At 51.9% G+C, this 7,500-nt stretch overlaps 1 non-coding gene across 1 annotated transcript in view; it reads left to right on the plus strand.

Moving 5' to 3' along the window:
* The first annotated feature begins 6,108 nt into the window (after nt 1-6,108).
* Nucleotides 6,109-7,500, plus strand: part of LOC124582347 — a 1,910-nt gene continuing 518 nt past the window's right edge. Inside the window, exon 1 of the ribosomal RNA XR_006973909.1 lies at nt 6,109-7,500. This exon is cut by the window's right edge and continues 518 nt beyond it. This is a non-coding gene — a ribosomal RNA (small subunit ribosomal RNA).

Below are 7,500 nucleotides of genomic sequence, written 5' to 3' on the forward strand. Positions count from 1 at the left end.
CACTACGTCCGCCATGCCGAGCGCACCGCAAAACATACCGCCATCTGTAGGTCTCCCGCAACATGACCTCCTGCAACGACGATACCGTCATCTATGAGACGCCAAGCCGACTAAGACAGCCATGGGCCCACAGTGCCCTTCTTTCGACCCCACCCACAAAGCCTGCATCCTCTGTCGACAACAGCACCCCAACGCCAGCGCCTCTGCCGCACGAAGTCGTGGACCGGCAATCACTCCACCTGCACCCGTTCGTGCCCCACCCCAACCGCCCAACCCGCAACTCCAGCGGATGAACGGCGGACTTTGCTCGCACGCGCAATGTGCAATCCACCCCTATAACGTGCGTTTCATGAAGAGTTATGTCCAATATGCGACATTCCCGCTGTCCCTATACATGAGCTGCGAGCTGTACCACTTACGAGCTACAGACGCGATCGCGTTGCTCTCTGTACGAATGCAGATGCTCAGCGGTCAGCTAGGAGGCGCTCCATCCATGTCGGTACCGGTGAGCGTTGCACTCGCAGTCGCAAAAACGTACGGCAAGTATATTACTCGGAAGAGTCAATGACAGTCCAAGCCCCCCTGCGTGGGAAGAGTCTTTCTAGGCCATGACCCACCGGAAGGGCGCAGCGTCCCCCACCCCAGACATGTGACGTCACACTATCGGTATTGACGACTAGACTGATTCCTTATAATCATTTGCCATACACCGGTGGAAGCTGCCGAGACGAGTAACTACATGGCGGCCTCGCCGTGTCACTAATGTACAGAGATACAACAGTTTCGACTGGAACCGGATGAAACGTATACACGGCGCTGATTAGTAATAGATAGAGCCATCAAAATACAGATAATGTATACAACTGTCCGTATACATGCTGAAAGACTCTGCTCACAATCACAACCACACGTCAGCCAGACACTCTTATCACGCACTACTCTCTGCCTGTAACAGGCACAGAGACAATATGTAAGCACCAGCATGGAACAACACCCAGTGCATCCTCTCCGCCACATTAGACTATCCACACTATCATAACCAGACCGGGAGGTCCACTCACAAAACAGAATATCCCACCCTTCCGACAACCACCATTGCTCAGCTAAGCCACCAACACCCACACATGTCCTACACAGGGGTACACCCAACATCACAATACTGCCTCCTGTCACAGCACACAAACAATGGCAGGAATGAAAGACACAGGTCTGCCACAAGCATGGAATCAGAGCGCCGCCTGTTATGAGCCAAAGGTGCACCCTGACGTGGCAAATCAGATGATGCCGCAGTCATTTACTTACGATAATCACAATCAACAAACCGGCCCCCCCCCCCCCCCCCCAAAACACCTTTCCTTACAACAATGTGTACCTTAACCTAACCCGTATTGTGCCTTAACCTAACCCGTATTGTGCCTTAACCTAACCCGTATTGTGCCTTAACCTAACCCGTATTGTGCCTTAACCTAACCCGTATTGTGCCTTAACCTAACCCGTATTGTGCCTTAACCTAACCCGTATTGTGCCTTAACCTAACCCGTATTGTGCCTTAACCTAACCCGTATTGTGCCTTAACCTAACCCACGTTGTGCCTTAACCTAACCCACGTTGTGCCTTAACCTAACCCACGTTGTGCCTTAACCTAACCCACGTTGTGCCTTAACCTAACCCACGTTGTGCCTTAACCTAACCCACGTTGTGCCTTAACCTAACCCACGTTGTGCCTTAACCTAACCCGTATTGTGCCTTAACCTAACCCGTATTGTGCCTTAACCTAACCCGTATTGTGCCTTAACCTAACCCGTATTGTGCCTTAACCTAACCCGTATTGTGCCTTAACCTAACCCGTATTGTGCCTTAACCTAACCCGTATTGTGCCTTAACCTAACCCGTATTGTGCCTTAACCTAACCCGTATTGTGCCTTAACCTAACCCGTATTGTGCCTTAACCTAACCCACGTTGTGCCTTAACCTAACCCACGTTGTGCCTTAACCTAACCCACGTTGTGCCTTAACCTAACCCACGTTGTGCCTTAACCTAACCCACGTTGTGCCTTAACCTAACCCACGTTGTGCCTTAACCTAACCCACGTTGTGCCTTAACCTAACCCACGTTGTGCCTTAACCTAACCCACGTTGTGCCTTAACCTAACCCACGTTGTGCCTTAACCTAACCCATATTGTGCCTTAACCTAACCCATATTGTGCCTTAACCTAACCCATATTGTGCCTTAACCTAACCCATATTGTGCCTTAACCTAACCCATATTGTGCCTTAACCTAACCCATATTGTGCCTTAACCTAACCCATATTGTGCCTTAACCTAACCCATATTGTGCCTTAACCTAACCCATATTGTGCCTTAACCTAACCCATATTGTGCCTTAACCTAACCCATATTGTGCCTTAACCTAACCCATATTGTGCCTTAACCTAACCCATATTGTGCCTTAACCTAACCCATATTGTGCCTTAACCTAACCCATATTGTGCCTTAACCTAACCCATATTGTGCCTTAACCTAACCCGTATTGTGCCTTAACCTAACCCGTATTGTACCTTAACCTAACCCGTATCGTGCCTTAACCTAACCCGTATCGTGCCTTAACCTAACCCGTATTGTGCCTTAACCTAACCCGTATTGTGCCTTAACCTAACCCGTATTGTGCCTTAACCTAACCCGTATTGTGCCTTAACCTAACCCGTATTGTGCCTTAACCTAACCCGTATTGTGCCTTAACCTAACCCGTATTGTGCCTTAACCTAACCCGTATTGTGCCTTAACCTAACCCGTATTGTGCCTTAACCTAACCCGTATTGTGCCTTAACCTAACCCACGTTGTGCCTTAACCTAACCCACGTTGTGCCTTAACCTAACCCACGTTGTGCCTTAACCTAACCCACGTTGTGCCTTAACCTAACCCACGTTGTGCCTTAACCTAACCCACGTTGTGCCTTAACCTAACCCACGTTGTGCCTTAACCTAACCCACGTTGTGCCTTAACCTAACCCACGTTGTGCCTTAACCTAACCCACATTGTGCCTTAACCTAACCCACATTGTGCCTTAACCTAACCCATATTGTGCCTTAACCTAACCCATATTGTGCCTTAACCTAACCCATATTGTGCCTTAACCTAACCCATATTGTGCCTTAACCTAACCCATATTGTGCCTTAACCTAACCCATATTGTGCCTTAACCTAACCCATATTGTGCCTTAACCTAACCCATATTGTGCCTTAACCTAACCCATATTGTGCCTTAACCTAACCCATATTGTGCCTTAACCTAACCCATATTGTGCCTTAACCTAACCCATATTGTGCCTTAACCTAACCCATATTGTGCCTTAACCTAACCCATATTGTGCCTTAACCTAACCCATATTGTGCCTTAACCTAACCCATATTGTGCCTTAACCTAACCCATATTGTGCCTTAACCTAACCCATATTGTGCCTTAACCTAACCCATATTGTGCCTTAACCTAACCCATATTGTGCCTTAACCTAACCCATATTGTGCCTTAACCTAACCCATATTGTGCCTTAACCTAACCCATATTGTGCCTTAACCTAACCCATATTGTGCCTTAACCTAACCCATATTGTGCCTTAACCTAACCCATATTGTGCCTTAACCTAACCCATATTGTGCCTTAACCTAACCTATATTGCGCCTTAACCTAACCCATGTTGCGCCTTAACCTAACCTATGTTGCGCCTTAACCTAACCTATGTTGCGCCTTAACCTAACCTACGTTGCGCCTTAACCTAACCTATATTGCGCCTTAACCTAACCTATATTGCGCCTTAACCTAACCTATATTGCGCCTTAACCTAACCTATATTGCGCCTTAACCTAACCTATATTGCGCCTTAACCTAACCTATATTGCGCCTTAACCTAACCTACGTTGCGCCTTAACCTAACCCACGTTGCGCCTTAACCTAACCCACGTTGCGCCTTAACCCAACCCACGTTGCGCCTTAACCCAACCCACGTTGCGCCTTAACCCAACCCACGTTGGGCCTTAACCCAACCCACGTTGCGCCTTAACCCAACCCACGTTGGGCCTTAACCCAACACACGTTGGGCCTTAACCCAACACACGTTGGGCCTTAACCCAACACACGTTGGGCCTTAACCCAACACACGTTGGGCCTTAACCCAACACACGTTGGGCCTTAACCCAACACACGTTGGGCCTTAACCCAACACACGTTGGGCCTTAACCCAACACACGTTGGGCCTTAACCCAACACACGTTGGGCCTTAACCCAACACACGTTGGGCCTTAACCCAACACACGTTGGGCCTTAACCCAACACACGTTGGGCCTTAACCCAACACACGTTGGGCCTTAACCCAACACACGTTGGGCCTTAACCCAACACACGTTGGGCCTTAACCCGCTCTGTAATTGTCATACGACGCGTTAAATTAGTGTAGTGTTGCCTAACTGCAACCCCCGCAATATAGTTTGCTACTCGCACTGCCTGGTCCCCAGTGTATCGCTTCATGTTAAACACCTTGCAGCGATACACTGTAATGTGGATGGCAGCAGGACGTACATGCTCAATGCCCTTCGCAGTTGTTCATTGGCATTCGCATGGCGAAGCACTTAGCCTACGCTGTGGTACGGCCTGTGTCAACTGTCCGCTGATGTTGTACGTCCAAATCACACACTGTACTGCACATTGGTCCTCATGTACTGAATGATACATCGTGGTACATGTGACCGTACAACGACTGCGCCAACAACGGCGAACCATGCGGTCCAACTGTTGTGCACTCAGCTATGTGTCGTCTCCCTATAAGAGCCGGATTGCAGTGTGGTATGCCCTGGATGGCGATCAGCATGAGCCGTCTGTTGATGTAGTGGCGCGTGTTGTCAGACGTAGTCGTCTCTTCTCACACACCGTGACAGCATGGTGCACTGCGTTCCACATCTGCGACATGCGACAGAGGCCGGTTGACAGTCGTTCGCGCAATGGACATCGCATACGTACGGGGGCCACCTTCCACGTGTTCGCGAAGCGTGCACATGTTGTTGCGTGTATGTGGGCAGACATAGTGTGTCGTGACACCTGACACAGGCATGCAACAATCGTTGAATTTGCAAATGGCGATGGACGTCTACGTTTGCTGGTGACGTTACGCAAATGAACAACTGGTAAACCGTTGTGGTGCGGTTGTTCTCGCTAGAGGTGAATCAGTGATGGCGACGATCGGTTGAGCTACCAACCGGTTGTTTCAGCGATACCCACCATGCCCACGAACGTGAATGGCATGTGGGTGTGAAGCGATACGCGGCGGTGGCTGGGTGGGACCGTCCCCGGCCGGTGAGGGGGGGCCTCCCGGCGTGCTGGCCGCGCGGTGCGTGGGCGCACGCGCTACAGCCGGCTGGTGGGGGCGGCCAGTGGCAGGCGCGCCGGCCGACGGAGGCGGCAGGCGGCGCAGCTGCGCGCCGGCGCACCCTGCACGCGGCGCCGTGCGGCCAAAGTAGGTCCTCGCGGGCCCGGTGCGAAGCGCGGTGGACATCTGCAGTGTGCTGGTCCGATTGAGGACTGTGTGCGCTGAGGATGCGCCGCCGCCCGGCGCTCGGCGCCGCGACGCCGTCTGCTGCTCGGTCGCCTCTGCGGTTCTCGCAGGTGGTTTGTATCGCAGCTGTGCGGACGTGTTGGCGCGTGCGCTGTGCTGGGAGAGTTCGCTTCGGCACCCAAGTGGGGCTTTTGTCCTTCTGTGGCGCTGGCGTTGGAGCTGCCGGCCACCGTAGGTGGCGCGTGTTGTCTCCCGCCGGCAATGCCACGACAGCACGCTCCCGGGCCTCTGTCGGCAGCGGCAAGCTCAGTTGGGAGCACGGGTGGTCGCACCTAAAGCGTCTACTCGCCAAACTCCGGGCGATTGCGCCTCTCTCGAACCCGACCAAGTACTTAGGACGGCGCTGCGCGCCGCCGGGACCTGAGAGGGTTTCGAGGTGTATCGTGCAGGGGAGCTCAGCCTCCTCCTGTTTGCAGAATAATTGAGCGGACGCTTGCGTGTTCGCGCGGGCCCCCGGGACACACTCCCGGGCGGCCGGCTGCTCAGCTCTAGTTGACGCAGCTCCCTGGTTGATCCTGCCAGTAGTCATATGCTTGTCTCAAAGATTAAGCCATGCATGTCTCAGTACAAGCCGCATTAAGGTGAAACCGCGAATGGCTCATTAAATCAGTTATGGTTCCTTAGATCGTACCCACGTTACTTGGATAACTGTGGTAATTCTAGAGCTAATACATGCAAACAGAGTCCCGACCAGAGATGGAAGGGACGCTTTTATTAGATCAAAACCAATCGGTCGGCTCGTCCGGTCCGTTTGCCTTGGTGACTCTGAATAACTTTGGGCTGATCGCACGGTCCTCGTACCGGCGACGCATCTTTCAAATGTCTGCCTTATCAACTGTCGATGGTAGGTTCTGCGCCTACCATGGTTGTAACGGGTAACGGGGAATCAGGGTTCGATTCCGGAGAGGGAGCCTGAGAAACGGCTACCACATCCAAGGAAGGCAGCAGGCGCGCAAATTACCCACTCCCGGCACGGGGAGGTAGTGACGAAAAATAACGATACGGGACTCATCCGACGCCCCGTAATCGGAATGAGTACACTTTAAATCCTTTAACGAGTATCTATTGGAGGGCAAGTCTGGTGCCAGCAGCCGCGGTAATTCCAGCTCCAATAGCGTATATTAAAGTTGTTGCGGTTAAAAAGCTCGTAGTTGGATTTGTGTCCCACGCTGTTGGTTCACCGCCCGTCGGTGTTTAACTGGCATGTATCGTGGGACGTCCTGCCGGTGGGGCGAGCTGAAGGCGTGCGACGCGCCTCGTGCGTGCTCGTGCGTCCCGAGGCGGACCCCGTTGCAATCCTACCAGGGTGCTCTTGAGTGAGTGTCTCGGTGGGCCGGCACGTTTACTTTGAACAAATTAGAGTGCTTAAAGCAGGCAAGCCCGCCTGAATACTGTGTGCATGGAATAATGGAATAGGACCTCGGTTCTATTTTGTTGGTTTTCGGAACCCGAGGTAATGATTAATAGGGACAGGCGGGGGCATTCGTATTGCGACGTTAGAGGTGAAATTCTTGGATCGTCGCAAGACGAACAGAAGCGAAAGCATTTGCCAAGTATGTTTTCATTAATCAAGAACGAAAGTTAGAGGTTCGAAGGCGATCAGATACCGCCCTAGTTCTAACCATAAACGATGCCAGCCAGCGATCCGCCGCAGTTCCTCCGATGACTCGGCGGGCAGCCTCCGGGAAACCAAAGCTTTTGGGTTCCGGGGGAAGTATGGTTGCAAAGCTGAAACTTAAAGGAATTGACGGAAGGGCACCACCAGGAGTGGAGCCTGCGGCTTAATTTGACTCAACACGGGAAACCTCACCAGGCCCGGACACCGGAAGGATTGACAGATTGATAGCTCTTTCTTGATTCGGTGGGTGGTGGTGCATGGCCGTTCTTAGTTGGT

This window comes from Schistocerca americana, unplaced genomic scaffold (assembly GCF_021461395.2).
Source record: "Schistocerca americana isolate TAMUIC-IGC-003095 unplaced genomic scaffold, iqSchAmer2.1 HiC_scaffold_411, whole genome shotgun sequence".
Classification (NCBI taxonomy): Eukaryota; Metazoa; Arthropoda; class Insecta; order Orthoptera; family Acrididae; genus Schistocerca; species Schistocerca americana.